Raw genomic sequence first — 8852 nt, 5'->3', positions numbered from 1 at the left:
TCGGTACATTCATTTATTCATTCATCATAGGCTTTGTACCCACAGAGTTTTAGATAACTGTAGAAGCTTGGTAAATATTATACACATGTAGATTTATCCTTCAATCAGACAATAAACATTAACGGAAATGAAACAATGATAAGACGAGCACTCTGTACTTTTTCTGATACTTTTTGTCCAAAAATAATTAACACTATAAAAAAAATCGTCGCACAGTAATGTCGTTTACGACATTCGTGCAAATCATATCATTACCTCTGTTTAGTCTTTATCGATAGAGAAATTATGAAAAAATTTTATTATAATAGCAGCGTAAACTGACAAAAAATTTCGCAATTACGATATGATGATTCGCTTTAATGCAATAGTTTTGTCAGAATAAAATTTCTAAACGATATTTGTAAAAAAAAAACTAAACAGCGATTCTAAATGATATTTGTAAAAAATTAAACAAATTCAATTCGATATGTAAATATTTTAATAATTTACTTTTATCATCCATCCGATGTACAACGAAGTTTTTCAGCAACGCAATTAGAATGATCAATACTATATACAAAATTATGTAAGATTCTAATTAAATATACGTTTGAAATAATTGACATGTTAGAAAATAATTTTTATTCACGCATTCAATTTTTTATTCATTATACAATTATTACTAGAGACTTTTGATTTATGTAGAATATACATTCTAAGACGTGTTCTGATTTCTACCTCGGTGCTTTTCAAATATCATGTCATTCTTATTTAACGTTTGATAAACAACAACGATGACATAACCGGGGAGTACTCAGGTGGAAATCTGAAGGCTCTTGTGATATTTTTGAGAATATAGAGTTTACTAGTAAAAAAAAGTACGTAAGAGAAAAAGATGTGTATGTTGTTAAAATATTTAATTCACATATTTGCACAAAAAACACAAATAATGAAAATTTCGAACAGTTACAAAGTATATTTATTAATTTTGTATTTATTAAATCACAATATTAAAGTGAAACTGGATTATAATCGATATAATATACATATAATAATATTAATATATAACAAATAAAAGTTAATATATAATGTATAATACATAACAATATTAATATATAAGTAATATATACATATATATATATATTTTTTTTAAATATAGTCACACAACTATAGTAAATTATTACATCATAGTGAATAATAAAAAAACAAATTATAAACTTAAATTATCAATGTGTATCGATAGGCGCAAGGCGGCCACAGATAGAAGATCAGTAGATAAGCAGCTGTTATTAAATAATACAGTGCAATAGGTTGAATTTGCGTTACTTGCACTTTTTGCACTCAGCATCTTCGTTTTCTCTCTTTTCACGCTCAAATATAAATTTATCTCATTTTCAATACAAAAATTTTTAGGAATTTTGTGCAACATGAATAGATATATCTAATAAAAATTATAAAAATCTTGCTTAAAAAAATCCATACGGACGCTCCTAAATGACTTTATAGGATAATTCCGCGGAAATCCGGACGAATGGCAGCTCTAGCTGTAACTATTTATTTTTATTTATTTTCCATTTTGATTTTCTACCACTAAATGTGAAGTAAACATTAGAGATCCAGTAAACCCCAATCGTCATAAAGTTGCAGTCTTTTTATCATTAACTTTTTATAACTCTCGCTCTTGAAACCTGAATTTATACCAGTGCTCAATAATTCATTCGCCTCAGTCCTACAGCACAGCATAAACGGTAAAATGGTAAAGAATATTATCATTCCATAGCTAGCTCTTCGTTTTAAAATATCCTTCAGTTCCTTCATGGTGGGCGGTTGCGTTTTGCAGTTTAATTGCTTCATAATTATTGAGTGCCAAGGTATTCATTTAATAAAATATCGTTATTTTCAATGACATCGAAAGAAAGACTTGAATTGAAAAAATAGAGAAGATCAAGTGCCGACGATGCGTAGACGCATATTTGAAAATCTACCTGCAGTAAAGTAAATTTTTTTGAATGTCACTCTTTTATGTCTACGACAATTGTGTTGGAGATAAAATCCGTGCATCAGAAAAGAAATGAAACATCATGTTCAGGAAGTCGCGAAGACAAAGACAGTAGTTTACATAGATGACATGGGCAAACGAATATGTCTGCATACGCAATTAAACTGGTTAGGTACATTCTATTTTCAAGCATCTCATATATTATCATTATCTGTTTATCTTGATTAATCAAGCTGAAATTGTAGACGATTAAATTGTGCTAACATTTACTATAATAGTGCATTTATTAATTTAATTTATCCTTATGCAAATGTATATCATTGCACTTAATTATAAAAATTGTGTGTAAACACTTAATAATAAAACACTTAATAATAAAAACTCAGAATTGTAGGTAATTGGAATAAAGTGACTAAGCTATGTTGAATTGTGTTTATAATAAAATTCACATTTGTCTAATTGTAAGTATAAAAAATATATTTTTAAAGTAAATTCGAAGTTGCAGCAATATAGTCGTATCACACAAAAGTATAATGTGCTAAAAATTTCACGAATGGTTTTGTTTAATCTTAGTTCTTAATCGCAAAATAAAGTCATAACTATAACAAATCAATGAGCATCCACGTTCAGAAGAAGTACACGATTTCTTATGCTGTGATGGTACTTACAAAAATCTGATCAATGGGTTTGCCATTGTTGTCATATTTAAATAACAAATTGTTGGCATGACAATCACCATGATTAATAACATTAAATTCGTCTTCACAAGCTTGGTTGCATTCAATCCTATTTGATATGATCGGCGAGTTTAACAATTTTTTCCGAGTATCTAGCAATAAAAGTTAAACTAATGTAAAATCATATGAAAGCATATAAAAATAATACGAATATTTGCTTTAAACTATAATTTGTATCCACTTATATTTGTATTTTCTCCTTAATATGTTCTGTTTCTTCATATTAAATTATTATTATCTTATATGTCATAATAAAATATCTTGAATATTAAAAAGTAAAGCAATAAATATTATTGTTTATGTAAATCTTACTTTTTCACTTCTGGCCAGTTGACAATCTCATTTGCTAAATCTTTAGTACTCTTAATAAAAACATCTCTTATTTCTGATGGAAGCTGATCATTAAATATTCCTTTCGAACACATCTCTTTTTGCTTTGGTTCCTGAATATTAAAATATTTTTATTAGAAAATATTTTGATATGTTTATCCATTTATTTTGGAGTAATATAATTAGTAAAGTTGCATCCAATATACAGGAAGAATTGCGGGAAGAATTTGATTTCTAGCAATATATCCGGCAGAAACTTTATATTGAAATGACGTATATGTATATAATGTAATAATATGTATATAATACGGATACTTTTTTTTATCACTAATATAATTTTTAGATATTTTAGTACCGAATATATGACAAATATTCGGCCCCAAATTTCGGACATTTACCAAATAAAAAATTTAAAAAATATATCAGTAATAATAAAGTTTTCAGATATTCGTTATCCATCTTGTTTCAATATAAAGTTTTGATTCGATATATTTCCAGGAATCAGATATCCAGCAATACTTTCTGCATATCCGGTGTATCCCTAATAATTAGATTTGTTGTAATACGAGTAGGAAATTTGGAATATCGTACAGATCAAGCTACACAAGAAATCTCCGTAGTAATTTTATATATAATATAATTTCTTTGCAAATTTAGAGCACATCTTTTTTCGGAGAAAGATACGAGTCAGCCTAAATATTTTTAAAATTTTACCAAAAAATGGTTTTAAGAAGAGCTTCTGAGCAGATGTGGCAAGTAGTGCACTGCAATGCGCAAAGGTACATTAACAAGAGAGTACCATTTATGGATATTTATTTGTGTCAAATTTAATTTGTTTTGAAACGAATACTGTATATTAATTAAAAGAATCCGTATTACAGAATTTGAAATTATTAATCGGATCAGATAGTTTTTTTTTTTATTTATTTCCCAGAGATACTATAATAAAATCTTTCAGTACGTTCAAAACTATAATATTCCGAGCAACATCAGAAACACAAATTGAAAAACTGCATCCTCTGTAAAAATATTTAAAACTTGTATTAAAAAGTATTTGATTTTAAAAGATTGTTAAATAAAAATGCATTATAGGAATTAGGCGATGAAATTTTCTTTGCATAATTACGCTTTATTCACTACAGCGACTCTGACCTTAAAGATGTTTTTTTTGAGATATGTAAGGCTTTCAGAAGTCAAACACATTAAAAAATGTATTTATAACACACTTTTAGCAATAAAACTGTTTACTCGCGAGCGATATTATCGCTAAATGAATGCAACGAAGTCTTTCTCGTAAATAAAAAAATCTTATACAATAAAAAGCGCAACATTTTAAGTTTAATACAGTATTCAAAATGGGATTCTTGTGTTTAATATTACAATTATAAATTATTTCTCTGTAGGATTATATAAGATGCGTTGATTCTATAATTTTACAAATTTTTTGCAATGCAGTGTTCATAAAATGTAACCAAAATAATGTTCCGTTAATTCCACATAAAATTCTTATATTTAATATTAAGAGTCTTTTATGTTTAATATCAACACGAAAATTTGAACTCTGAATGGTTCTTGCATTCGTATCATTGATCCGAATTCTTAATAATTATGACGAGAATAATTATTATGACTGATTGTGTGTCATACATGGTGATTTACCTTCTCACAAAGGGCTACGGAGGCAGCATGAAACCTGGCAATTCCGCGAAGTGCCAGTATGGAATGATTTAAATCAAGATCATACATACGATCGGCCATTCGAAAATCGAGAGACGCAAGATCTTCGATCACTAGAAGCATTGGATTTTCATTTTGCATGTGAAGAATCTTCCCGCTCAAGCGATGCTTTGATCCTAACAACTTATTCATTTTATCCAAAGTATCTGACATCATCAACATTTCGATGTGAAAGAGACCTGCTTGTGTATCCTATACCAAATTTATTTAAGATTAACAAGTGGAATTCTTTAATCTAATAAATTAATTATAATCTAATATGTTATTTGTATTATAATGGCTTATGTAAGATCTACATAAAATTTGTATGTAGAATGTTTGAAGATTTGAAAATATGAAGAATGTTTTCTTTAAATACAAAGTAATGCATATACATTCGCTTTCTTATAAGTAATTTATAAAAATTTTATTTTAAACATTTATTACCCAAAAATAATTATCCTAATATTTCTTGAAAAGAAATGTACTGCGAAATAATAAAATTTGTCACAATTTTCTCTCTCTCTCCCCTCTTCTCCTTCTTTTCTCTTTCTTTTTTTTTTATCTTCTTTTTTCTTTTGATAGAAACATTGAATATATTAAATTAACTTCTCCTCCTTTCTTTATTAAAAATCTTGTACATATTAAATTATCTTATCATTTTCTGTTGAACACCTTCACGCGAAAGTTTGATAATAATTGATTTTTTCTCTTTAATCTTAGAACCGCGCGAAAATTCGACAGTAATCCTAATCATATCGCTAGTGTTGTTGTCACCCTTCATCGTGGCCAGTTTCGAAAATATATCGATCACCTGAATCGAATTGTCATTTCCGACTTTCGCAGAATCTTCTCCACAAAGCATAGATTTAACCATGTCGGTGTTTTTACGGCCATTTCTGAAAGGAATTGGAAATGGAGAATTTTCTCAAAAAATCATGTCCTTCTCACCATGTTAGAAAAACAATTCTTTGCAGTAACTTAATAAAGATAAAATTTATTACATTTTCTTTCTCTTCTTCTGGCTTCCTCCACTCTTTTGATCTTTTGATTCTTGAGCTATAGATAAATAGATATACATATCAAATTTTGTAGTATTTAACTGTATTTCTTGTCTACATTCAAGAGTTTTATATGGGTTTTCCTATTCTATTAGTGTATTAGTTATAATTTATTGTATTCAATGATTATACTAAAAATGTATATGGTTAATTGAAGTTACTATTCAATCTTTGTCATTATTATTTTTTGAATAAACTATTATACTTTGTGTGGATGTTTGTTCCGAGTATAAAGCTTCTTAGATCATTTTTTACATATTAATTTAATTTTTCAAATATGAATTAATATTTATTAAATATTTTTAAATATACAAATATACTATAACTTTTAAAATATATAAAATCCTTAATTATAGTTTGAAAATTGAAATAATATTTCTTTAAACTCTCCCTCGAGAAACAGTCTCTATTACAAAAACATATTTACACTTCACTTATATGCAATGATCACGAGCTGTATTAAGCCAATATTTATTAATTCAAACAAATAACATGTTCTAAATTATAAGATTTTGATGATATGCCACATATCCATTTTAATTTAAGTATATAAATTTAAACTAGATAATCACTACCAATTATAATAAACGCACTTAATCTAGTTAACAACTAAACTTTTGCAGTGTGTAAACACTTTTCAATATTTAAATTTTAATGTTTTTTTGATTTAAGAGATACACAAAAATAGTCGTTATTTACACTCGAACTTTGTATTAGATATTTAATTTTTTAAATATTATATGTTAAAATGTAAGATTACTTAAAAAATTATTTATATATATAAAAAAAAAATTATTTATAAAAAATTATTTATATATATGGCTCTAAAGTTGTCTATAAAAATGCTATCCTAAGTAAAATTATTCTAAATAAATTTTTAAGAACTTTTCGGTAAACACAAACTAAAAATAACATAATTTCAATATTATAATTTTACATTTTACAATTTAAATACAACATAATACAATTATAATACTTATAACATAAGTTACATAACAGTTATATTGTTAATGTAAAATTATAATCATTATTTATTGATATTATGTTACTTTTAATTAATGTTTATTGCATGTTATGCCTCCTACATACTGGATGTGATGAGCGACGAGCTATATCCACCTTTGAAAACTCCGCCTTTTTGCACGTGACGATGAATAGCAGAATTCTCATTAAGTATCGCTCATCGCTCATCGCGTCCAGTGTGCAATAAGCACTACAATTGTTTGTGATGTTCGCGAGTTACGCAATATAATTTAAATTTTTTTTTCAGGATCTCATATTTTCGAAATGCAATGTATATCAAAGAATTCATTATAATGTTTCGATGTATATCAAAGAATTCACGATGTTTAGAACTTTATTTAAAATTTTTCTCAATAAACCCCGACTGAATATCAATGTCAAGAGAAAAAAAAGGACTATTTCTTGTGGATGAAATACATTACACTTTTAGAATTTAAAGTGAAATATATACATATATATATATATATATATATATATATATATATATATATGCTATTTCGTGAAAGCGAGAAAAATTTTCTAATGCGCTCTAATGCAGGTATAAAAAACAGATTTAAAGTATATATTGATAATAAGTAATACGCTAAAGTGACTAACCTGAAATTATTCGTTATCGACTTCAGTCGTTTATTTCTCTTACTATGCCGTTTCGTAATGCCAACTTCGAAATGATAACGTAGAACAGAATTTAAGTTTTATAACAGAATAGGCTTTATAACTAATATATATCGGTACCAGTCGGTACATTCACACACATTTATTCATTCATCACAGGCTTTATTTCGATAAATGTTAAGAATATTTAGTTACTTAAATTTTGATAAAAATATACTCACAATTGATGTATTTTTGCATAAAAATAAAGGTTTGACAAGAAAAAACGTCGACCTATGAATTGTTAAAGCTGCTTATGACGACTATTCAGGTTAGAAAATCTGTCACAGCCATATATACTGAATATGCGTCATAAGTATGCACTGTGATCACTTGTTCAGCATTAATTAATTTCTAAAAATAAATATTCTCTGCTTTTATTACACAAATTCTTAGCTTTAAAAACAAATTTTAAAAACACAAATTATTTTTTCATATAATTTTTGTTTTTATAATGGCGAATTTGTTTCTAACGCAGAGAACTTATGATTTAAAGCGGATTTGTGTTCTTAAAGTTTTTATAATAATCTATAATAGAGCAACGATAAGACGATAGCACGTGCGATATTTTCCGGTGCAGTAGAAAATAAATTGACGTCGTCGCACCATTAAAAAAATCGCACAGTAAACGTTATCGAGTTACGACATCCGTGCAAGTCATCATTATCTACGATTAGTTTCTATTTTTCCCGATAAATTATAAAATTCCAGAATGATGGCCACAAACTAATGAAAAATTGTAGTTACACTAAGATGATTCATCATATATAACGCGACAGTTTTGTCAACATAAAATTTCTAAACGATTTTTTTGTTTATAAAACAACATATTCAAAGTTCAAAATCAGAAAAGAATACATTTCTTTGCAAGATATCACTGAAAAAATTGTATTCTTAACTTAAGAATATCCCATTTATAATATAGTTTTCCTTTAAAATAATCGCCAAAACGATCCTCTTAATTTAAGAAGGAAATTATCTAAATTATCATATTCTTAATATAAAAACGTACAAGATGCTATTTAAACGACGATCTCAAATATCTTTTGAACAATACATTTTAGAGAAAAATGTTTCAGACAAAGATTGATTTTTAAGGAGGACATCATCAAAAAGCACGTGAAGCGCGCATGTATGACGATTGTCTTCGCAAATCAAGAATATATTATTAATTTAAGAGGAAATATTTTTATATCTGTTAAGAGATGAAATATTAAGTACATCTTTCAAGAATACAATTTTTTCAGTGATATAGTACGACTTTATTATACAAATAATATATTTTTTATCAGGCGACGCAGGGACAATTAGAAAACCATTATATAACATATATAGCTAACAATAAAGGACCAG

At 26.9% G+C, this 8852-nt stretch overlaps 1 pseudogene across 1 annotated transcript; it reads right to left on the bottom strand.

Moving 5' to 3' along the window:
- Positions 1-1214: 1214 nt before the first annotated feature.
- On the bottom strand, positions 1215-5701 carry LOC105149552 (uncharacterized; annotated as a pseudogene). The gene is made up of 5 exons (XR_015544434.1): positions 5415-5701; positions 4705-4969; positions 3028-3158; positions 2647-2807; positions 1215-1964 (listed from the first exon to the last, which is right to left on the bottom strand). The product of XR_015544434.1 is annotated as an uncharacterized LOC105149552 (transcript).
- Between the last annotated feature and the right edge of the window lie 3151 nt (positions 5702-8852).

The sequence above is a fragment of the Acromyrmex echinatior genome, chromosome 3, assembly GCF_024713525.1.
Source record: "Acromyrmex echinatior isolate Ae372 chromosome 3, ASM2471352v2, whole genome shotgun sequence".
NCBI classification, from domain to species: Eukaryota; Metazoa; Arthropoda; class Insecta; order Hymenoptera; family Formicidae; genus Acromyrmex; species Acromyrmex echinatior.
Note: the sequence above shows the minus strand (reverse complement) of the source record. Positions and strands in the feature narration are given on the sequence as shown.